This window comes from Loxodonta africana, chromosome 5 (assembly GCF_030014295.1).
Source record: "Loxodonta africana isolate mLoxAfr1 chromosome 5, mLoxAfr1.hap2, whole genome shotgun sequence".
NCBI classification, from domain to species: Eukaryota; Metazoa; Chordata; class Mammalia; order Proboscidea; family Elephantidae; genus Loxodonta; species Loxodonta africana.
This window is the reverse complement of record NC_087346.1, coordinates 73887242-73913294: the sequence shown is the minus strand read 5'-3', so window position 1 is coordinate 73913294 and position 26053 is coordinate 73887242.

Sequence of the window (26053 nt, the reverse complement as noted above, 5' to 3'; positions counted from 1 at the left end):
GTGCTTCAAGTCCTCTTTACTTTTAGCAAGCAAGGTTGTGTCATCTGCACATTGCAGCTTGTTAATGAGTCTTCCTCCAATCCTGATGGCATGTTCTTCTTCATATAGCCCAGCTTCTCAGATTATTTGCTTAGCATACAGATTGAATAAGTATGGTGAAAGGATACAATCCTGACACACACATTTTGTGATTTTAAACCATGCAGTAACTCCTTGTTCTGTTTGAACAGTTTCCTCCTGGTCTGTGTACCTGTTCCTTATGAGCAGAGTTAAGTGTTCTGGAATTCCCATTCTTCTCAATGTTATCCATAATTTGTTACAATCCATACAGCTGAATGCCTTTGCATAGTCAATAAAACACATCTAAACATCTTTCTGGTATTCTCTGCTTTCAGCCAAGATACATCTGACATCAGCAATGATATCCCTTGTTCCATGTCCTTTTCTGAATCCAGCTTGAATTTCTGGCAGTTCTCTGTCAATATATTGCTGCAGCTTCTTTTGAACAATCTTCACCAAAATTTTACTTGTGTGCGATATTGATATTGTTCAATAATTTCCACATTCTGTTAGGTCACCTTTCTGTTCAGTGGGCACAGATATGGTTCTCTTCCAGTCAGTTGCTGGGTAGCTGTCTTTCAAATTTCTTGGCATATATTAGTGAGCACTTCCAGCACTGCATCCATTTGTTGAAACATCTAAATTGGTATTCTGTCAATTCCTAGAGTCTTGCTTTTCACCAATGTGTTCAGTGCAACTTGGACTTATTCCTTTATATAATAACTTCTTTCCCAAGTACATAACAAACATTCCTGACACTATTTAATGAATAGTTCTGTTTTCTTACTGATTTGAAATACTTCTTTTATCATAATATATATATATATCTCTTTATGTTCATAAGATCATTTCTGGGCACTATCCTATAGGTGGAAACCCTGGTGGCATAGTGGTTAAGAGCTATGGCTGCTAACCAAAAGGTCACCAGTTTGAATCTACTAGATGCCCCTTGAAAACTCTATGGGGCAGTTCTACTCTCCCCTACAGGGTTGCTACGAGTCAGAAACGACTCAATGGAACGGGTATGGGTTTTTTGGTATCTTATAGTTTATTATTATTATTATTCATGTATTCCAATGTAACATCACATTAAAAAAATTACTATCTGGCTTGCTAGCTGGTGGATCAAGCCCTTTCTTCTCTGTTTCTCTTTTTCAGAATTTTCATTGTTATTCTTGCTCATTTACTTTTTCTTATTAATTTTAGAATCAGGTTTTTAAGAATATTGAAAAAAATTCTCTGAGTGAGATGAGAACTGCACCAAACTCATGTACTAATCTTGGGGAGAAATAACAGACTGAATCATTCCATAAATAGTAAATATAGTATGTCTCTACATTTGTATGTCGTGTATGTTGTCCAGTTAACTTCTATGTTTTTCTTAATAGATTTTTCTTCCAAAGTTTATCCTTTGTCATGCTATAGTTTTTGTTGTTATTGTTAATGGAAACTTTCATTTTATTTACGTTTCTAATTGGTGATTTAGTGGTGTAAAGGAAAGTTACCCATTTTAAAAGCTTGATTTTTTATCTGCTGCCTGCATGGGTTATATGATTATTTTCAGTAGTTTGTCAGGTGATTCTATTGAATGGTTTTTATGTAAACGATCATACAGTTATCAAATAATGACAGTTTCATTTCTTCTTTTCCAAGATATAGAACTCTTATTTATTTTTCTGGTCTATTGGATTTTTTTTTATTGGATTAAGTAGGACCTTAAAAATGTTGAATAGGAGGAGCATTGGACCTCCGCATATTTTACTGGCTTTAATGGGAATATAATATTTCATTATTAAGTGTGGTTCTTTTAAAGTTTTATTTACAACTACCCTTTAAGTTAGGGGACATCGTATTCATTTTAAATTTGCATATAACATAGTAAGATAGCATTCTTGTGAAACAGGATAATTACTATTTTGAAGATGATGAGCTATAATGGGTTATTTTATTGCCCTCTATTCCAAATAAATTAAACAACATGAATTAGTCTATTAGATATCTAATGTGAAAAATGTTGAGGCTAATCCTAGAAAAATATTCAGAGACATCTAAAACAGCTAACCCTTAGATCCTCTCTTCATTGAAAAAAACATTTTTTTCCAAGGATCCTTGTCAGCAAAATCTGTAGTCAAGGATATAAAAGATATACCACTGGTATTGATTAAAATATCCAGCAAACACGATTTTTAAACTACATAATAAAATACTTTGTCAATTTTTTTCTGAGAACACTAATCCTGAGATTTACTAATTAATAGTGCAATATTGATCTTGAAATTGCTAAAACGAATACTTCTAACTAATGACAATGTAATAACCCTGTGATTTGTTACACAAACATTTAGAGTATGCCTAATTTGTGTTAGGCATAGGAAACAAATATTGAAAGTTTGAGGAAAATTATGTCTCTGAAAAGCTGATGAAATGATTCAGTTGTCATTCCCATATTCTAAAAGTAAAAACAGACATTTTGACTTAAATATTTACCATGTATACCAGCAATTCTCAAAAAGTTGTCCAGAGATCCCTAACATACTTTTGGGGAGTCCACAATATCAAAACTATCTCAAATATTCTCAGTCTCTTAAGAGTGTATACTAGAGTGTTTCAGAAGTTATAGGATTTCTGCTATGTTAACAGAGTAAATCAGAAACAGATAAGAAAATCCAGCTCTCTCAGAGAGTAAAGAAATTTACAGAAATGTCAAACAATGCCTCTTGTCTCACTAAATTATTTTTTGTTTTGAAAAATTTAGTTATTTTTCATAGAATATGTGCAATACAGGTTAACATTCAATGGGTTTATTATTGTTATGCTTAAATGCATTAATAAACATTTTAAGTCATTCTACTGATAGCTGTATAACCCATGCTAACAAAAGCTCTTTTGAGGTCTAGATGATTTTTAAGAGTGAAAAGAGGTCCTAGGACCAAAAATCTTGAGAACTCCTGGTACACAGTAGGTTTGGGTGAAGCCAGAGTAGAGGAATTCCATTCCTGGAAGTATCAAATCCTTTTCTTACCACCTCCTTAATCAGATAAATGGTCTTCCTGGGGGCTCAGCTTGTGAAGGATTAATTTTTTTCTTTATAATTTTTGCTTAGGGGTATCCAAACTCTGTAAAAAAACAGACATACATATTACCCCTCGGGCACGGGTGAGCAGAGGTAGAGCCATTTTCAGTTATGAGGTCGTGTGGCACCTCAGAGTATTTTCCTGTGAATTACCTACCTCAGTAACTGCAACAGTTGTGGTGATGGGTATTGGCTTCCTGAGATTTTTTTTTCCAGCTTCCAGACTGAGAGCTAGTAATGGGCCTAAAAGTTAGTTCTGTCCTTCACTACTCCAGGCCTTCTAGTGACTTTGTAAGTATTCAATTTCCTGTATTAATTTCTGCTTAAATTACCAAGGGTGTTGTCTATTTTTCTGACTGAACAATGACAGGTACAGTGTTTGTAGTTCGCTTTTGTTATTCCTAAAATAGGAATAACGTTTTGAATAATTTAAGAGAAAGAATCAATCTATCTTTCCTAAATATCAGAAATATATATTACTTATGTCTCAGCCGAGCTCCTGGTATGTGAGAGAAAATTAATAGTTGAGCTTTCTAATACGTAACTGCCTTAAAGATATTATATGTTGTTTAAATTAGGGTTATATACTTTAGATAAGGAGCCCTGGTGGTGCAATAAGGAGTCCTGGTGGCACAGTAGTTAAGCTCTCTGCTGCTAATCAAAAGGTTGGTGGTTTGAACCCACCAGCTACTCAGTGGGAGATAGATGTGGCAGTCTGCTTCCATAGAGATTATAACCTTGGAAACCCTATGGGGCATTTCTACTCGTACTATAGGGACACAATGAGTCAGAATCGACTCAATGGCAATGCGTTTGGTGGTGCAATGGTTAAGTGCTTAGTTGCCAACTGAAAGGTTGGCAGTTCAAATCCACCCATCAGCTTCCACAAGAGAAACACCTGCGATCTGCTCCTGTAAAGATTTTAGCCTAGAAAACCCTATGGGGCAGTTATACTCTGTCACATGTGGTCACCATGAGTCAGAACCAACTCAATGGCACCCAGCAATAACAACATGCTTTCATAGCTACAAAAGAAACAAATTGTCTTTCTCTTAAGAGAGTTTAAGAAACAAACTGGCATTTGGCTCAGCTAAAAGATCAATCTGCAATTCACTTACCATGGGTGTTGGCAGTGGGGTGGCTATAGGCATAATAAATTAAAAGAAATTTTTTTTTAAGTTTAGAATTTTCCAAAGGACTTTCATCATTGGTCGGTTAAGGCACAAAATTCTGCTCCACTAGTATGAAGTAGGCAATGTCAGCAGGAGGAGTTTGTGGAGGAAAGTGTGTATCATATGAAGAGAATCTTGTATGTCTTCTGTGAATACCCAACTCCAGTAATAAAGACCTCCTGATGGCCCTTATAAGTTAGTTGCCAAGTTTACCCCTAAGCAGTTGAATGCACACCTACTAGACAGGGTTATTGAAGGTCATTTATTTATGTGTTGGAAAATGCTTGCCACCAAAAGTAATAATTTTCTAATTAGTCCTCTGGTGAAAATCAGTTAATAATCAGAAAGAAGAAAATCATGTCAAAGAAAGGAAAGATGCATTCAATTTGCTGTAACAGACATAGTGTAACCCAATTCACAATCTGCTTACTTTTAAAGAGGCAGGCACACACACACACGCGCACACACAGAGGTTACTTCAATTCCCGTAAAAACTGTTTTATTCACTGCTGTATCCCTAGAGCCTGAAATGGTGCTTGACATGTAGGTTCTCTCTAAATACGTGTAGAATAAATGAAGAAAATAACGTTAAAACAGTTGTGTTTTTATTCCTTTTCTTATTCAATTACAGTCATATAATTTAGTACAGTTATTTTATTCTACTTTGCTTAATTTTAGAGCGCTTACTATGCATGAAACACAGTTTTTAGTACCTTGGAGTTAATATATTTAGTCTTAGTACCAACTTGACGAGATAGAAACTATTATGATTCTCGATTTGCAGTTATTACATATATTGGGTGTATATAATATTGCTTTTTTTAATAGAACAAGATATAAGCATTATCCCGTTTACATGTTTATGTATAAAGACAAATGCCTGTCTTAGCCCGTATTTTCTTGCCCTTCTTGCTGTTTTGATGTATGTATTTTTCAGAGTTTTCTTTAAAATGGTAGGTTAGTACCTACATGGGGCAGGCATTTGCAAACCACTGAGAATATAGCAACGAGCCTTCAAAGAGATTACATTATACAGGAAAGACAAGCATACAATGGAGGTGAATGAACAGAAAAGCTGATTTCAAAAAACATTAACTTCTGCAACGGAAATAAGACCTGGAAACTGGGGAAAGATAAGAATCAAAAAAATCCTTTCTGAGACAGTGTCATTTATGTTGTTATACGTAAATGGAAAGAACAAGCCAACCATGGAAAGAGCTGAGGGAAAGACACTTCAAGGAAAGGAAGCAGAAAGTCATAAGGTGGAAGAAAAGTTGGCAAGGCTCAGGAACAAAAGCAGTTAATTACTGTTCTTTACATTCCCGCCATATTTTTACTCTCCTGTTTACATAACTGGATTCCCTAAGCATCATTTAATATCATTCTCTTGCAAACACTTTCAACACTTTACCTCTCTCTTTTGCTTTACTTACTTGATGAAATATTAACTCAGGTTAAACCCAACTCCCAACTGTGTGCCAGCACATAGGCATATAACATGGTTGGAGTAAAAGATACAATTATACTAACTGGTCTCTCTTTAAATTCAGGACCACTAATCTCAAGTGGGCCTTAGTGCTGACCAGTAATCCTGATATATTTCAATGGCCCATTTGTATGTCCATTGTCCCAGATAAACTACCTGTATCAGTAATCAAATATCCTGCCATGTTGCCTATTGCTTTCAATGAACTGTCTATACAACTATCAGAACACTATCTCTCTAGCTGCATCCTGGGTCTCATTTCCTTTTATTCACTCAAGGTTTGCTACTGAAATTGTTCTCTTGCTTTCTAATCATCAAATTTTCTTTCACTCCTTAATCATATCAGCAAGCAAAAATATGGTAATATCTTCCTTCTGAGAAGCAAAAATTGAAAAAATTCTCCCTTGGCCCATATTCCCCTCTTAGCACTGTCCCATATCTCTTCTATTTTTAACAACAAATTAATTGAAATACAAGTTTATACTCAACTTTCTCTTCTTACATATTTTCTTGGCTCTCTTCAACAGGCTTTTTTCTACACCGTTTTCCTGACACAACTCTTGGCAAAGACACCAAAGATCACCACTTTGGCAAACCCAGTGGCTATTTCTCAGTCTTCAGTTAAATCAAACCACTGACATTTTTTATATACTTCTTTCTTCATGAAAGATTTTCTGAATTTGCCTTCTGAACACCTCCCTGTCTTTATTCTCTCTTAACTTCACTGTTGAAATTTTCATATCCTTTGTTCTCTTTTTATCTCACTGAAATCTTATTTTTTTTTTGAGATTTTTTTATTGTACTTTAGATGAGGGTTTACAGAACAAATTAGTTTCTCATTAAATAGTTAATGCACATATTGTTTTGTGCCATTTGCTGCCAACCCCACGACATGTTAACACTCTCCCCTTCTTGACTTTGGGTTTCCTGTTACCAGCTTTCCTGTCCCTTCCTGCCTTCCAGCCCTTGCTGAAATGGGCTGGTGTGTCCATTTAGTCTTGTTTTGTTTTATGTGCCTGTCAAATTTTTGACTGAGGGGTGAACCTCCAGAGTGACTTCAGTACTGAATTAAAAGGATGTCCAAGGGCCATACTCTCAGGATTCTCACTGAAATCTTAACTCTGAAATTTCCATCCTTGGGCCACATTTCTTTTCTAGCTATATTTACTTATCCAGTTCCACATTTTAAAACATTGCCCGCAGGCTGAAGTCTCCTAAATTTCTATCTCCACCCTATATTTCTTAGCTAAAGTCCAGACTTTTGTGTATCCAACTCTTATTTGACATCTCATTTGATTATCTACTAGGCAACTAAAAATTAACATGACCTAAATAGAATTCTTGATTCCTGGACTCCCATCGCTGAAACTTGCTCCAGCAGCAGCTGTCCTCATCACAATAAATAGCAGTTCTAGTCTCATAATTTCTCATGTAAAAAACCTTGGAGCTATCCTTGACTTCTCTGTTTCTGTTACTCCATAAACCGTGTTGGCTTTACACAAAATATATCATAATATGATTCATGCCTCATCATATTTGTTACTATCTACTTGCCTTGTCCAAGCCACAATGATCTCAAGCCTGGATTGTTATAATAACCTAATGCTTCTCCCTGCTGCCACCCTTTCCTGCCTTCAGTGTCTTGATCTGACTTACATTTAAAAGTAATTCCTCTGGCAGCTGTGTTGCAAATAGACTGTAGAGGGGGTAAGAGTGAAATTGGTGTGATCTGTTAAGAGACATAAAATAATTCAGTTGGGAGGTGGCTGTAGCTCCATTTCTTCTTCTTCAATTCTTAGCTGAAATATTTCTGTCTTATCGTGGTTTATTCCAGAAAGTAGAGCCTGAAATAAGAACTTGGATGTACATAGTATTTGCAAGTGATCCCATGGAACAGGATTGGGAAGATTGAAAAAGAGAAGGAAGGAAAGTAAACACAATGATGTGTTACAGAGTTGATCACTGCTGTGGGCAATTGAAATATAATTCCACTGGAACCTCCTGAGTAGCTGTGTAGAATGTGATTCATATTTTTTTTTTGTCAAGGACGGAGTAGAGAAACTTATCCTTTGATTCTAGTCTCTCATTAGCCCGTGGCTGTTCCATTCAGTAGTAGCTCCCTTGCACATCCATGTTTTGTATGCATTGAGTGCCAGGTAGGTTTCAGCAAGAGGTGCTGGTAGTCCTAAGTAATGACCAGGATAAAAAGTAGAGCAAGAGATTGCAAAGTGGTGCAGAAATGCTGCGTGATAGAAGTTCTATGAAAGGAAATTTCCACCCAATAACTACTTGCTATCCTAAATGTTTTCACTGGCCAATTTTTTTTTTTTTAAGAAGTAGATCACCAGGTCCTTCTTTCTGTCAGTCTTATTCTGGAAGGTCTGTTGAAACCTGTCCACTATGGGTGACCCTGCTGGTATTTGAAATACTGGTGGTATAATTTTCAGCATCACAACAACATGGAAGCCACCACAGTATAGCAAACTGACAGACAAGTGGTAAAATTCCAGAATACTTAATGTGGAACCTGTACATAGATCAAAGGCAGTCATTCAAATAGAACAAGAGGGTACTGCACAGTTTAAAATCAGAAAAGGTGTGAATCAGGATTGTATTCTTTCATGATACTTATTCAGTCCATGTGCTGAGCAAATAATCTGAGAAGCTGGGCTATATGAAGAAGTATGTGGCATCAGGATTGGAGGAAGACTCATCAACAACCCGCGATATACAGATGACACAGCCTTGCTTGCTGAAAGTGAAGAAGACTTGAAGCATTTACTGATGAAGGTCAAAGTTCATGTTCTGCATTCTAGTGAAGTCGGTAGTGTCTGGGATCTTACACCTCGACATAGAGAAAACAGAAACCCTCACAACTGGACCTATTAAGCAACATCATGATAAGCGGAGAAAATGTTGAAGTTGTAAAGGATTTCATTTTACCCGAATCCACAATCAATGCCCACGGAAGCCAAACCAGACAAAAAAAACAAACCCATTGCTGTCCAGTTAATTCCAACTCATAGAGACCCTACAGGACAGAGTAGAACTGCCCTGTAGAGTTTCTAAGGAGAAGCTGGTGGATTTGAACTGCCAACCTTTTGGTCAGCACCCGAGCTCTTAACCACAGAGTCACCAGCAGGATCAAAAAATCAATTGATGTATTTCATTGGGCAAATCTACTGCAAAAGACTTCTTTAAAGTGTTCAGAAGCAAAGATATCACTTTGAGGACTAAGGTGTACCTGATCCAAGCCACGGTATTTTCTTTTTCTAAAATAATATTCTATTGTGTTTTTGATGAAACTTTACACAGCAAGTTACTGATATAGATGTTTTTTAGTAGAGCACCAATCTAACTGGTAATATCCTTTCATTTTGTCGGTTACTCTGCTTTTCTGTTAAAAGGTGACCTCAAGGATAGTTTTGGTTCAAGGTTTGGAGAGTGTCTCAGGGCAATAGTCTTAGGGAGTCCTCTGATCTCAGTGATCCAGTTAATCTGGCCATTTTTATGAATTTGAATTTTGTTCTGCATTTTTCTCCCGTTCTAACCAGGATCATCTATTGTGGCCGAGGTCAGATCAGTCAGTGTTGGTGGCAAGGTACCATCTAGTTTTTCTGCTCTCAGTGTAGTTGAGGTCGTGGTTTGTATAGGCAATCAGCCTTGTACATGTGTATCTTCTCTGTGATTTTGGTTACCTTCTTACCCTTTTGGTCCAGACAAGTAGAAACCAATAGTTGTACCTTAGATGGCCACTCATAAGCTTTTAAGACCCCAGACACTATTCACTTCACTAGAATGCAAAACATGAACTTTGTGAACTGTATTATGCCAATTGACTGAGTTGTTCCATTAGACTAAGGTCCTAAGTGTTCAAACCTAGAAAACCAATCTCTTGAGGTGTTTAGCTATGCCTGAGAAGTATCAGTAATTGTGTCTTCTATGAACATATGTGCCTCCACACATGTATCTGTACTTACATGTACATAGAGATACTTCTATCTGTGCAGACTTATGTATACACCTGTATCTACACTTATACCTATATGCCTATACACATACATACGTGAACATGCACTCATTTCTTGGTCATTGTTGGTGTTGTTGCCAAATTATATATATGAATTTCTTTAGTACAAGCATCTTTTTCTCTTGAGTGCTTCTTAGTAACATCATTTACTTTGGTCAAGCTGTGCTCACTTTACCCATATTCAGTGCCACTTTTCCCACCACCAAAAATAAAAAGTATTTACCATCTAGAGAATGCTTCCTCCTTCCCAGCTCCTCCCCCTGGTAACCATCATTGAACATTGGTCTCTTTATACATGTCTTCTTATAAAAGAGGGATCATACAATGTTTGTACTTATGTGCTTGACTTATTTCACTTAACATTATGCCCTCTAGGTCCATCCATGTTAAGTTCTGCAGACTTACCATTGTTCTTTATGGTTGCATAGCATTCCATTGTATGTATATTCCAAATTTTGCTTATCCATTCATCCGCTGATGAACATTTCAGTTATTTGTTTTTTTTTTTTTTTTGCTATTGTGAATAAAGCTGCAATGAACATAACAGTGCAAGTATCTGTTCACGGCAATACTTTTTTTTTTTTTAATAATTTTTATTGAGCTTTAAGTGAACGTTTACAAATCAAGTCAGTCTGTCACATATAAGCTTATATACACCTTACTCCATACTCCCACTTACTCTCCCCCTAATGAGTCAGCCCTTCCAGTCTCTCCTTTCACGACAATTTTGCCAGTTTCTAACCCTCTCTACCTTCCCATCTCCCCTCCAGACAGGAGATGCCAACACAGTCTCAAGTGTCCACCTGAAACAAGTAGCTCACTCTTCATCAGCATCTTTCTCCAACCCATTGTCCAGTCCCTTCCATGTCTGATGAGTTGTGTTCACGGCAATACTTTTATGTATCTAAGGCATATCCCTAAGAGTGGAATTGCTATTTCTGTTTTTTTGAGGAAGCACCATATATTTTCCACGGTGGTTGTACCATTTTACATTCCCACCAGCAATGGATACGGGTTCCAATCTTCCCACATTCTCACCAACATGCATTGTTATCTTTTTTTTTTTTTTTATTTTGTCAATGCCATTTTAGCTGGGGTGAGATGATATCTCATTGCAGTTTTGATTTGCATCTCTCTAATGACTAATGATCATGAGTATCTTTTCGTCATTTATTGGCTCCAAACCATGGTATTTTCAATCACCTCATATGCATGTATAAGCTGGACAATGAATAAGGAAGACCGAAGAATTGATTTATTTGAATTATGATGTTGGTGAAGAATATGGAATATACCATGGACTGCCAGAAGACCTAACAAATCTGTCTTGGAAGAAGTACAGCCAGAGGATGGCAAGACTTTGTCTCATGTACTTTGGACATGTTATCAGGGGAGATCAGACCCTGGAGAAGGGCTTCATGCTTGGTAAAGTAGTCCCATTGCCATCGAGTTGATTCAGACTCATAGTGACCATATAGAACAGAGTAGAACTGCTCCATAGGGTTTCCAAGGAGTGCCTGGCTGGTGGATCCAAACCGCCAACATTTTGGTTAGCAGCCAAGCTCTTAATCACTGTGCAGCCAGGGCTCCTGGTAAAGCATGGGATCAGGAAAAAAGGAATGAAGACCCTCAACAAGATGAATTGAACCAGTGGCTGCAACAGTGGTCTCAAACATAGCAATGATTGTGAGGTTGGCCCAGAACAAAGCAGTGTTTCATTCTGTTGTACATAGGGTCATTATGAGTTGGAACTGACTAGACAGCACCTGACAACAAAAACAACTATTTGGTTATCCTGAGGTACAGGAAAAACAAATGTGGTCCTCCCCTTACTTTTACTCATTTTCAAGATATTGAGATGGTTTCCTAGTGTTCTCTAAAGATGACTGACCAAGGTGTGATAGTGTGTGTGTATGTGTATGTTAGTGTATACGTGTGTTTTTTGAAGTATTGTAATGAACTGATAATTGTAAATATATTTTATATTCTTAAATCCATTGTGTGTATAATTTCTATTGATGATAAATTAGTTCAAATTGGTCTGGTGGCTATCTCTTCATGGTGGCTCCTGAGTCCTTGATAGCCTTTGATACCTTCCTTTAATTCTCATATAACAAGATAAGTGATTTCCTGCTCTAGACCTGGCCCTAGTCCTTGTACTAAGAAGCAGTATTTAGACATTAGTTTTTGGGGCACTAGTGATGAATATATTTTGAAGGTAGAGGTAACAAGACTTCTTGCTGGGTTGGATGTGGGCATGAATAAAAAGGAGTGTAATAAAAGATGACGCCAGGGTTTTAGGTTTACTCAACTGGAAGGATGAAGTTCCTATCAAATGAGATGGGGAAAGTCTCAGATTAAGCAGGCTTGGGGAGTGAAGCAGAAGCTCAGTTTTGGATATGGTAAATTTATAATTCTATTCAGAATCCAAGTATGAATAGGTAATGGATGTAGGCTTTGGATTGGATTCATGGGTGTACAAACAGTATTTGGAACTATGAGACTTGTTGAGCTCATCCAAAAAGAGAATATAATTGGGGCGAAAAAAGGGACCAAGCATTGAGCCCTCAGGCAGCCCTTACTCCAACAGCAAGAAATCAGCATAAGGAGGTGGAATTAGCAAAGAAGACTGAGAAAGAGTGTCCGGTGACTTAGGATGCAAACCAATGTGGTGTTCTAGGAGCCACACTGGAACATTGGTGTTGCCATGTGGAGATCATGGTCAACTGTGTGAAATGCTGCTGAAAAGTTGAGTATGAAGAGGACTGAGAATTCTTCATTAGATTTAACAACTTGACATCATTACTCATCTTAACAAGAAAAGTTTCAGTGATGTATTAAGGGTAAAATTAGGATTGAATTGCGTATAAGCTATATATACGTTAAGTGCTTCTGGGCTCTCTATTCTACTTCACTGATTCATTTATCTGTGCCTGGGCCAGAATTTGCACAGTCTTGATTACTGTAACTTCATAGTAAGGTCTATTATCTAGCAGAGCAAGTTCTCCCTCTTTACTCTTCAGAAATATATTGATTATTCTTGACCTCTTGCCAGCTATATACATTTATAGAAAAAATCCAAAGGAAGCCACAAATAATTAGAACTAACAGAAGAGTTTAGCAAAACAGCTGGGTATCAGGGCAATATTCAGAAAGTCAACTGTATTTCTATATACTAGTAACAAAAGGCTAGAAAATAAAATTAATAAGAAGACACTTTTATAAGATCATCAAGGAAAAGTAAATATCTGGAAATTTAAGAGGAAAATTACAAAATGTTTTTGAGAAATATAAGAAAAAACCTGTATATAAAAATATCCTGTGCTCACAGATAGAAAGATTTATCGTTATAAAAATGTCAACTATTCTCATGTGATCAGTGGAGGGGAGAAGAGGACTGAGTTAAGTCTTCTGCATTCTGACGGATCACCTTTCCTTGGAATGGGCACAAATATGGATCTGTTCCAGTCAGTTGGCCAGGTAGCTGTCTTAAATGCACTAAAATACAAAGCTTTTTCATTTTTTTCTGCTTCTCTCTCTCAACTTGTCATTGTATTTATTTGCTTTTTAATGTTGTTGTAAAAAGATCAAACCAAACCCGTTGCCATGGAGTCCATTTCAACTCATAGTGACCCTACAGGACAGAGTAGAGCTGCCCCATAAGAGTTTCCAAGGAGCGCCTGGTGGATTCAAACTGCTGACCATTTGGTTAGCAGGTGTAGCACTTAACTACTATGCCACCAGTGTTTCCAATGTTGTTCTAAGTAAAGAAAAATTAACATTTTAAATTGTTAGCATACATTTCACTGTACATCTTCATATTATGCAATGCCAGCTTTAAATGTAAATATAAGCATATTTAACTTGTATGCAGAATCATACAGTTCTATTTTGTACTGTGTACATGTGCCTATGTGTTTTGTTCTTACCTAAGCAGTGAAAATACCACACAAAATTAACTCAACGGTTTATATTTCCTTTTTTGATAAGCATGCATTCTATCAATAATCTCTGCCTTTGACTTACTGATGAGTAAGGAAGAGCTGAAAGAATCAAGGAACTATTAGTTGTCCTATCTTTCCCTTTTCTTCTGTGTCATTGTATTCAGCATACGGGATTAGATTATACAAAGGAGTACCAAACCCGAAAAAGAATATTGCTGTGGAGTCCATTCTGACTCATAGCAACCCTATAGGACAGAGTAGAACTGCCCTGTAGAGTTTCCAACCTTTTGGTTAACAGCCTTAGCACTTAATGACTATGCCACCAGGGCTTCTGGAGAGTCCCTAGGTGGTGCAAATGGTTAATGTACTTGGCTGCTAATAGAGAGTTTGGAGAGGAGGTTCAAGGCATCTCAGAAGAAAAGCTTGGCAAAGTATCATATTTTTATGCAAATAACGCACTCGTTCTATCTTTGTTTGCCAACCGCTCCCTCCCCACTATAAGGTATTTTCATAAGTGTTACTATGCCAGTTTTTTTTTTTTACGTGTTGCTGTAAAAATTAGCATAACATGCTTACAAAAATAACTGGTAGGGGAGGGCACAATTGGCAAACAAATGTAGAAGATGCATGCTATTTGTGTAAAAATACGGTACTTCCTAAAAATCAGCCATTGAAAACTCTGTGGAGCCCAGTTCTACTCTGACACACGTGGGTTGCCTTGAGTTTGGAATTGACTCAACAGCAACTGGTTTTTGGCTATTGGTTAATACAGAAAAGGAACAAAACACCATCGCCTTCTTTCTGCATTCAAAACAAGTTCTGGTTCATACTGAAAGTATGGTCTCCAAGCCCTTAGTCAGTTCTTGATGTAACAGACATTATCTTGTACTGTCTTTGAGTCTCACTGAACTCCTACATGCCATGGGTCCACCGGAGGCCTGTGCTCATGGGGTACGTGAAGGCTATACGTGAATATAGCCAAAGGGCAGTTGAAGGCACTCATTTTGCATATCTCCTCTGCTTACTCACATCTCCATTTTCTCATTAGATTTCACTTAGAAGACTCAACTTCAAAGATGAAATTATTAAGAATTTCAAGATGGCAACAGCAGAACATTAAACTCGTGAAGACGGCCCGACCTCACATGTTTCTGAAATCTAGGCAGATATCTGGCTTGTCTTTGCAGTAGAACAAATCTGTCCTGCTTTGTGTCACCTCTTCCCTTTTCCCTCATACTCTAGAAGCTTTTATCCAGAAACCCTTCCTTCACTCCTTACACTTCTTTTCTGTAGGGTTCCTACTGCTTAGTGTTGTTGTTAGTTACTATTGAGTCTATTCTGACTCATGGTGACCCCATGTGTGCAGAGTAGAACTGTTTCATAGGGTTTTCAAGGCTGTAACCTATCAGAAGCAGATTGCCAGGGTTTTCTTCTGAGATACCTCTGGGTGGGTTTGAACTGCCAACCTTTCGGCTAGTAGTTCCAGTGCTAAAGCATTTGTGGCACCCAGGGACTCTCCTACTGCTCAGTGACACTTTATTTTGTATTGTTTTGTTTATCTTTAGTATCTTAATTCACCAGCCATATGTATTATCTGAGGCACTATGTCTCTTCATCAAATTTCCCCACTTTAGAAAATCATTTATTAACATTGCATATTATAAAAAAAACTATTATTGGTTTATTTTTCTTATTATCCCTGAAATATGTCATACAAGTACAGGCTGTTTCTAAATAAAATTTTCCCCATGAGTAAACCTGATAAGGAGGTTTACTTATTGTTGGTTTATTTATTAGGGATAACGATTATCTCCTTAAAAGAAGAGTAATGGAAGTAAATACTTTGCCTCTGAAATTATGATCGATCTTTCTGTATTTCTCTTTTAAATCTTACAATGTCTCCCAAACTTCATTTTTCTCCATGTGTGCAGGAATTGAATTATCGCTCTTCAGGTATACTTTGTCATTTACTGTTCTTGTTTATTTGAACGATCAGCTATGCCTATTTACGACTTCAGGAGAAATATAAGTAATAACAGAGTTTATATTTCTTTAGTATTTTATACTTATGAAAACATTCACCTATATTTTCTCATTTGATCTTCATGACGACCTTGGGAATGATCCACAAGTGTATTTTTATTACTAAAATTAATAAATATAACATTAAATAGTATAATCGTGTATATATGCCACCTGTTTTGAGCTGTGAACTTTTACAAGATCTTCTTCATCCCTCATAAAAAAAAGTCTCTAATAGAGGGAACATCAGGCCTTCATCACAAACAAACGGAAGAGCCATTTTGGAATCATTACAGCCAGTTGGGTTGGCCACCATCTAAATTACAACTGAATAACTTTAAAATAAATATTCTTTACTCCAATTTATCTTTTAATTTTCCCCGTGCATATTATCTAGAGCAAATATAGCATAGGATAAAAGAGGAGGCTGAGTAATTTGCCCTGGCCCTCCAGGAGAATCCTTTGGCATTAAGAAAAACTTAACCTTTCATTGTTTTAAAATATGGGTACAAAAATAACATAAAACCAACTTCAAATCCCCAATTTCCCTGAAAATATTTCACAGTATATTTCTTCAAAATTTAAATCACATATACTCATTCTTAAAATCAGAATTGCTAAAAATATTACTTCTTACTATGGCAAGATCCAAGGAGAATTTAAAAAACTCTTCAAACTTAAACTGCTAGTAAAACAAATGAACATTCCCTGTTTCCTGGTAGTGTAGTGGTTAAGTGCAATGGCTGCTAACTAAAAGGTCAGCAGTTTGAATCCACCAGGTGTTCCTTGGAAACTTTATGCAGCAGTTCTACTCTGTCCTATAGGGTCACTATGAGTCGGAATCCACTCGACAGCAGGGGCTTTGGTTTTGGGTTTATTTTTTTGTTTACATAGCAACACAGTCAGTAGAATATTAACCATATTCCTATTCTGATTTTATCAACTGATTATCTGTCTTGGAAATTACGTTTGTGTAACACACATCAAATTTATAATTATATAATGTAGATTATCTGACATATAAATATATGCCTACTTACATAATATAATATATAAGTATGTATCTATAAATGTATTTAAATAATTGTATAGAGCCTCTAAGCTACCTATTCTTAGGTAAGGCTTAACAAAAGGTCTCTACTTGATTGCCTCAAAGGAACTATATGCCATCTTTGAATTTTATTCTGATGACCAATTTCTATTTTAAATTCATATTTCTTTTCCTTCTGCTAACTTTCCATTCCTTTAGCTGGGAGACACCAATACTTGAAATACCTTTTAACATTAGCACTTCCTCCCTCAGTGGTTTCACTTTCCTTCCTTTTCCTTTCTCAGCTGTTCAGTTTCTCTACTCTCAGGTCCTTCCATACCCTCCCCTCCCATCTCTTTCCTTCTGGTTGGTATATCTGACTGGGAGTTGTCGGTTATCAAAAAGCGGAGGGAGGAAGCACATTCATACCCTATATTTTATTGCTACTTTCTTGCTGCTGCTCCTCTTCTACCTCTCCTTCCCACTTTCCACCTCAATGTCCTACCTTCCTCTCTGTGGCTATTAACTCCCTTTCTCTATGCTTTCTTCCTTTGGTCATTTCTTGTAACTGCTACTGGAATTCTTTCAATTATTACTTACTTCTTATCCTTCCAGGTGACAGTCATCATATTACAGCTTAAGGATAAATGTAAAAAACGTAAAGAGATACAACCGTTGTTAAAAAGAAGATGCACAAATCATTTGCTATGAAATCTTTACTATAGCTTTCCTTTCCCAATAGGTGGGTATTTGGGGACAGCTTGGTGATGGTGTTATAATCAGAAAGACAAAAGAGGCAAGTGTATTTAACATTTTCAGAATTTGACCGTTGTTGCAGTAGTCACAAATAGCTTCTTAATATAGCTGGATGTTATTTTGATCTATTAATTTAAATTCATTTATCACTGTTTTTCTCCTTTTGCTGACCTCCACCCAAGTTAAGTAGCTGGCTTTGTGCTTTGTTGCTTTAAAGGAACTGTATGGCTGGGTAGAAACACAAGCAATATACAAGTATTAAAAAAAAAACAAAAACGGTGTATTAAAAGCTCAAACGCTTAGGAGAACTTAAAAAGAATGGTCTCCGGAGTTTGGGGCGGGGTAGCCTAGAGTCAGTTATAAAAGGAGATACCTTGGGACTGTGCTACTCTAGTAGCATTGGCAGGAAGGAAGAAGACCATAGAGAAAAGTGTCTGATGAATACATACCGCAGATACTGCACACACAGCAGGGTTCAGTAATTCCGAAGGGATAGCTCAGAGGGAAAAAATGGTTGTCCTAGTGGCAATCTATATTGACAAATTGTTAATGAGTCCAGGTCCCCTAGGTCACACCAAACCTACTTCAAACATAGGGAGAGGGATGAAAAACTCCAAGAATGACTCATAAAATCTTTGCCAATTTGGCATAATGAAGGCAAAGAGAAATAAGTTCAATTGTTGCATAAAACAAAGAAAATTCTATTTCTCACACCTATGGGTTTGGAATTTATTTCCATTACAAGAGACTTGTAATCAGTTGGCCATCACTAAAAAGTGTATAAGAAAAACTTCTCTCTCCAACCAAATACAACCTCACCTCCACAGAATCTGTTTAAGAAGGTGTTTTTTAACTTGCTGGGCATGGCGGGTTGTGAAATAAAATTAGTAGGTTATAACATTTTAAAAAGAATAGTTTAGAATAGAAAAAAATCGTATAACAAACAAATCACACGTGGTTTGGTTAAGTATTATTTTATAAACATTTGTTTCAGAGATATGTAAGTATGTGTTATTGTTGTCAGGTGCCCTGGAGTCAGCTCTGAATCATAGCAACCCTATGTACAACAGAACGAAACGCTTGCCCAGTTCTGCACCATTGCCATCCTCACTCCTAAGTACAATCTGAATGTACTTCTTCCAAGACAGATTTGTTCGTTCTTCTGGCAGTCCGTGGTATATTCAATATTCTTCACCAACACCATAATTCAAAGACAACATTCTTCTTTGGGCTTCCTTATTCATTGTCCAGTTTTTGCATGCACATGAGGTGATAGAAAATACCATGTCTTGGGTCAGGCCCACCTTAGTCCTCAAGGTAACGTCTTTGCTTTTTAACACTTTAAAAAGGTCTTTTGCAGCAGATTTGCCCAATGCAATATGTTGTTTGATTTCTTGATTGCTTCTTCCATGGGTGTTGATTGTGGATCCAAGTAAAATGAAATCCTTCACAACTTCAATGTTTTCTCTGTTTATCATGATATTGCTTATTGGGCTAGTTGTAAGGATTTTTGTTTTATGTTGAGCTGTAATCCACACTGAAGGCTGTAGTCTTTGATCTTCATTAGTAAGTGCTTCAAGTCCTCTTCACTTTCAGTAAGAAATGTTGCATCATCTGCATATCCCAGGTTGTTAATTTTTCCTCAGTCCGGATGCCGAATTCTTCTTCTTTAGTCCAGAAACCAAATAAAATGTACTTCTTAAAATGTCCTAAAGATGCTGGTCCAAGGGGCCATCAGGACTAATCTTATCATGTCCTACTTTCCAGTTTACAGCATCATCACAAGAAGCCTCTCATCTCCATACAACTCCGCATGTTTCCTCATCTAACCCTTTTTCCCTTCCTTAATTCTCAAAAATTTTCCACTGTGCCCTTTAGAGCTCATGTTTCATCATGAGTAAAACCCATAATGTCTTTAACTGCATTTTTAAATGCTGGCTTCGTCTTCTTGCTCTAAATTATGCTTTGTTCCCCCTCCCTTTGGTGACCTTGCTTCCCCTACAGCTCCCACAAGTCACAGCTGTTTTCTCTCTCATGTCCCTCATGTCATTAGGCTGGAATTTGGTAAGTGTTCTTCTAGACTATTGCCCTTCACTTCTGTCTAAAACCTGCATCTTTGGAGCTTATGTCATCAGATTATACCACTTGCTAGTATCCTTGCTGGAGACATCTACAGAGGCCCAATCTCTTTACTTCTTGAAGATGTTATCTCCTGGATCACAGTCACTTTCTTTCTCTCTAACACTATTTCTATCATAGTTTTTAATGATTTTCATATCTGTGTTATGTATCCTTCAAAGCTATTGCCTGTTAGTTCCTTGGTTTCCTTTTCTCTAACAATCTTGTTCTCCTCCCACAACCACAGTTGTATTTTGAATTCTACCTGCAACCCTCCCCTCACACACATAATCCCATTTACAAACCTCCCACTCTTTGGCCACCACATCCTCTCTCTTCAGCTCTTCTGTCTAGTACAACTCCAACAATGCTTCAACCTGTTAAAAACCCACAATCCCCTGATTATACTACCTTTTCACTGTCCTTCACTACCTCATCTCCTCTTTTCCCTCCTTTTTCAGCTTAAGTTTTACTACCTTAACTCTCTTTCTTCTTTCTCCCTAGTTTATTTCCTGTATGCTCTATAAAGCTCTCTCTGTATTCTGTCTCTCCACTTTAACAGCTGGACATGGTTGACAAAAATGCCTTAATCATACTGACTGGTTTAATTTAAATTCATTACCCCTAGCTTTGGAGCCCTGGAGGTACAGTGGTTAACAGCTTAGGCTGCTAACCAAAAGGTCAGCAGTTCAAATCCTCCAGCCACTCCTTGGAAACTATGAGTCAGAATCGACTGGACAGCACAGCACAACAATTAGCTTTAGTGTTCTCTGGCAATCCAACTGCTTTTTCCTAGACTATTCACCATCCCTCTCTTGCACATGATTCTTTATCTCTCTTTTCTTCTCCAATCTTCAATACATTCATTCTCCTTCTTATTCCTAGATGAAGCAAAATTAATCAGTAGTAATTCCTTGAATTCCCACTATCACATTTTCAATATTACCTATATCCATAACCATTTATGTTGATTTCCCTCCTTTTAGTGTAGATGAATTGTCTGTACTCTTACCTAACACCAAATCCTGCACCTGGACACTGGCGGAGCCTAGATGGCAGAATAGAGGGATGCTTCCAGTGAGCCCCCTTACAAAAATACCCAAAAAACCAAGTGAAACAAGTATATTTATGACAAGCTAGGGGCCCTGAACATCAAAGGCAAGGTTAGAAAATGAACTGAGGGGCAGGGGGAGGAATAAACAGTTTAGAAGCGGAGACGAGTTACTGGGCCTGAATCGCGGGGAGCCCTCAGGTACAATTCCCAGGAGCAGTGGCAGCAGGCTGGTACTAGCATTCGGCCACAGTTTCCTCAGGGAGAAGCAGCCAGACACACAGCCTACTCACATCTCCAGAACCAGAGAAGAACAGCACCGTCTCGGCAAAAGGTAAATACTTGCGTGTATTTTACCTCCCTCCTCCCCCTCTGTCCCATTCCCAAGCCGCCTCAGTGGCTGATTTCCCTGGGCCTGAGTTAGCCCCTGTTGAGCACCTAGAGCCATCCTCTCAGCCTTGGAGAAGGAATAAATTTGCAATTGGGGGAAAAGATAATTTGCCAGCTCCACTAACTGGAGGAACTCAGGACATAAGCGGCTCCTGTCCAGGCATAAACAGTCCATGGACTTTGAGTACCTTTCCCCTCTGCATGGGCCTGTGTGGGCCTATTTCAGGAGAATAGGCCCTTGTTGTCAGACTCCAACTGTTTCAGCTGTGCTGCGGAGAGGTGGGTGTTTGATGTTTGACATTGCTTTGCCTATTAAACACAGTCCTCACCTACCCACATCAGGTGCCTAAGGACTGGTGGCTCCACTCAGGGCACCCAGCCACCTGCAACAGGGGTCCAAGGATAGGTGGTACCTCCCAGTCCTTACAACCAAAACATTGGGTGCTCACGGTCCGTCTGCAGAACCCACCCACCTGCATGCTCTAGGGGACAGGGACACGCTTTCCTCAGAGACATGTGGGGGATGATTCTCACCCCCCTGCCTTTTTCAGAGTTTGACCCCCTGCTGCAACCAGATACCAGTACCTACACCAACCACCTCTGCTCCTCTAAGACTGTAGGACAGAGCCTATACCACACACCTGACCTAAATTCATACAAGAAAAGTGAATGGACTCCTAGTCTCATATACCTGATAACAGCTCTAGCCATCTGGGGACAGGAAGTCAGAACTCCAAAGGCAAAAAGACTCAAGCTAGCTCACTCAAGCAACCCATTTGGCCATACCAAAACAAAAGAAAGCAAGAAGCTACGACACAGTAAGCAAACATAAACTAATACAATAACTTATAGATGGCTCAGAGACAACAGTCAATATCAAGTCACATAAAGAAACAGACCGTGATAACCTCAACAGGCTCTCAAAACAAAGAATCAAGGGATCTTCTAGATGAAAGTGCCTTCCTGGAATTACCAGAGGCAGAATACAAAGGATTAATATACAGAACCCTTGAAGACATCAAGAAGGAAATGAGTCAACACAAAGAGCAAGCCAAGGAACACACAGATAAAGTAATTGAAGAAATTAGAAAGATTATTCAGGAACATAATAAAAAGTTTAATAAGCTGGAAAAATCCATAGACAGACAGCAATCAGAAATTAAGAAGGTTAACAATAAAATTACAGAAGTAGACAACTCAGTAGAAAGTCAGAGGAGAAGAACTGAGCAAGTGGAAGGCAGAATTTCTGAACTTGAAGATGAATCACTTGGCACTAATATATTTGAAGAAAAATCAGATAAAAGAATTAAAAAAAAATGAAGAAAACGTAAGAATCATGTGGGACTCTATCAAGAGAAATAACCTATGAGTGATTGGAGTACCAGAACAGGGAGGGATAACAGAAAATACAGAATGAATTGTTGAAGATTTGTGGCAGAAAACTTCCCTGATATCATGAAAGATGAGAAGACATCTATCCAAGATGCTCATGGAACTCCACACAATGTAGTTTTAAAAGAAAGTCACCAAGACATATTATCATCAAACTTGCCAAAAGCAAACATAGAGAATTTTAAGAGCAGATAGGGATAAATGAAAAGTTACCTACAAAGGAGAGTCAATAAGAATAAGCTTGGACTACTCGGCAGAAACCATGCAGGCAAGAAGGCAATGGGATGACTTATAAAAAAAATTGAAGGAAAAAAAATTGCCAGCCAAGAATTTTATATCCAGCAAAACTGTCCCTCAAATATGAAGGTAAAATTAGGACATTTCCAGATAAACAGAAGTTTAGGGCATTCGTAAAAACCAAACCAAAACTACAAGAAATACTAAAGGGGGTTCCTTGGTCAGAAAATCAATAATATCAGATACCAACCCAAGACTAGAACACTGGGCAGAGGAATCAGAAGTCAACCCAGACAGGGAAATCACAAAAATAAATCAAGAAAAAAATACACTCGAAACAGCTATGTTATTATGTAAAAGAAGACAACATTAAATCAATAAAGAGGGACTAAGAAATGTAGTCATAGATCTTCCGTATGGAGAAGACAAAGCGATACAAAGAAATAAAAGTTAGGTGGAAATTTAGAAAAATAGGGGTAAATAATAAGCTAACCACAAAGGAGACAAGCTATCCTACACCTCAAAATAAAATACAAGAAAAAAATAGAGACTCTGCAGAAACAAAATCAACAACAATGAATATGAGGAAAGAATAATATATAAAGATAATCTACTCGGCACATAAAATTAAGTGGGAAAAAGAAACTGTCAACAACACACACACACACACAAAAGACATCAGAATGACAGCACTAAATTCATACCTATCCGTAATTACACCAAATCCTAGACATATAGTTCTCAATGAGGCATGATTCTCCTTGTCACCAGGGGACATTTGATAATTTCTAGAGACATTTTTGATTGTCACAACTCTATTAGGGGTGGGGTGGGTGGCGGGGGGGTTTCAGCCATTCAGTGTATAGAAGCCTGGGATTCTGCTAAGCATCCTACAGTATACTGAAGAGCCCTCCATGACAAACAATTATCCGGCCCGAAATGTCAATAGTACTGAAGCTGAGAAACTCTTTCCTACCCTAATGCATTGAATTGCACCCAGCACCTCTCCCCTTCCTCTTTTACATCAAGTTATTCTTTTTACCTGATCATTCCCATCCTTATACAAACATACTATTAATATCTCCTATCTTTAAAAAAGCATTTACTCATTCTGACATCCCCGTTTAGCCACTTTCTTATTTATCTGTTCCTCTCAAACAACAAAATTCATGAATGAGTGAAAGTTGTCTTTTCTAGAAATCTCCAAATGTTCTTTTCTCTTCTTCTCTGAAACCCATTGTAATCAAGCTTTCCTTCTTATCATCAGACAGATGGTATTTTTGAAGGTCAACAAATTCAGTATCGTGTCAGATTTAATGCTCAATTCTTGGTTCTCATTTGATTTGACTATCGACATTTAACATGGCTGATTGCTTTCCCATTTTTGAAATATTTTCTTCTGTTTCAATTCTCTTATCTCACTGGATAGGGTTTTTCAGTCTCTTTTTCTTTCCATTTCATTTCATTTGTGTCTTAACTTTGGAGTCTTTGAACCTCTTTTCTAGGTACACTAATTTCCTGGGTGATCTCACCTCGTCTCTTGGCTTTAAATTTCATCTACGTGCTGATGACTTCTGAATTTATACCTCTAGAGCAGATTTCTCCCTAATTCCAGACTTTTACAAACAACTGCATACTCAATATCTTCACGTGGTTATCTAATAGTCAAATTAGAACTTCCAATTCTCTCCTTAAAACCTATTTTTCTAGCAGTCTTCTCTCTATATCAGTTAATGGCATAACCATTCTGCCAAGCTGCTTAATTAAAAAAGAAAATTTGGTGTCATTTCTAGCTTCCTGTTACTCTTGTACTGTACACATTCCATCCATCAGCAACTCCTGTTGCTCTATCTTCCAAATATACCCAGAATAACCAGACTAGGTATTCAGCCTATGGATTACCACTTTCATTTCCTCCACTGCAAGCGCGTTAGTCACCGTCATCTCAGAACTGGATGACTTCAGCAGTCTCCTACTATAACTTCTAGTTTGATCCTCATATCCTCTGCCCTTGATCATCTACCCAGCAGTCAGGGCGATTCTTATGAAATTTTTCAGACATATAATTCTGCTCAGAATCCCTCGATGGTTTCCTTTATCTCTCAGAATATAAGTCACAATACTTTCCATCTTCTGTAAGGTTACACATGGTGAGTACCCCATACCCTTTGACCTCTTCTTCTACCACTTTCATTCTTTCTTAATGTGTTTTAACCACATTGGCTTATTTGCTCTTCCTGGATGGCACCAAGCATGTTTTCCCAGGATGTTCTTCCACTCAGTACCTGTATAGCTTGTGTCCTCACTTTTCATGTCTCTGTCCAATGGCAATTTATCAGAAAGGCCTGCCTTGACTACCCTTTATAAAATAGCCATATTCCCTCTTCCAACTTGATATCTCTATCCTGCTTACTATGTTTAAATATATTTTTAGTTGTGTATTTATTACATTTTTCTCCCTCTGCCGGAATGAAAGTGTCATAAAGGCATGGCTATTTTCTTCTTTGTTGTTGTTATTCCTTGCTGTATCTCTAGCACCTAGAACAGAACCCTGTGCAAAAGCACTCAGGAAACTTGAGTGAATAAGTGAATTTTGTTGTTACTACAAGTTAACATTTTAATAATCATGACCCTTAAGTTTATTGTTAAGTGTAATTGGAAAACACTGTATAATATGAGGTACTGAAATTGAACTCTGCTTTGCAATTCAGCTCTCCCTTGAGTAGAATTGATATTTTTGGAATATTATTCCCCTAGAGGAATACTTTCTTATGTGAAACAATGTCAAGATAAACATAATAAAATATTGATGAAATTCTATCACACTGAATTGAAATGTCCTTGCACCGTATAGCTACATACTGTCAAGACAGTATCCAAATCCAGTACAGCAGCGGTCCTCAGTGACTCACCATTTTAGACAGCTCTTGTGCAGCAATCTGGCATCAGTAAATATTATTCAGTGGAATCATAAAAGAAAAGTATTTGACAGTCATTTTTACTTAATCAGCTTGTAAATGGTCTTATCAAGCTATAGAGCAGCTAGAATGGGAGTTTTGATAAGACTTTCAATCTTAGACTCCCAATCTAAGAAGTCTGGGTTCTTAGAATATTTGGAGATCCCCAGATGCCCTTCTCAGATCATTGTTCCTTGAGTGGAAAAAAACGAAAAAAGAAAAAAAGCAAAGCACCAACTAATGAAAAATAAATATCACTGAGGTTCATTTTTCTTTGTTTTCCTCTCTCCATAGTGGCCACAGTGTATTGACTGCCTTCTGGCATATGAGCTCTG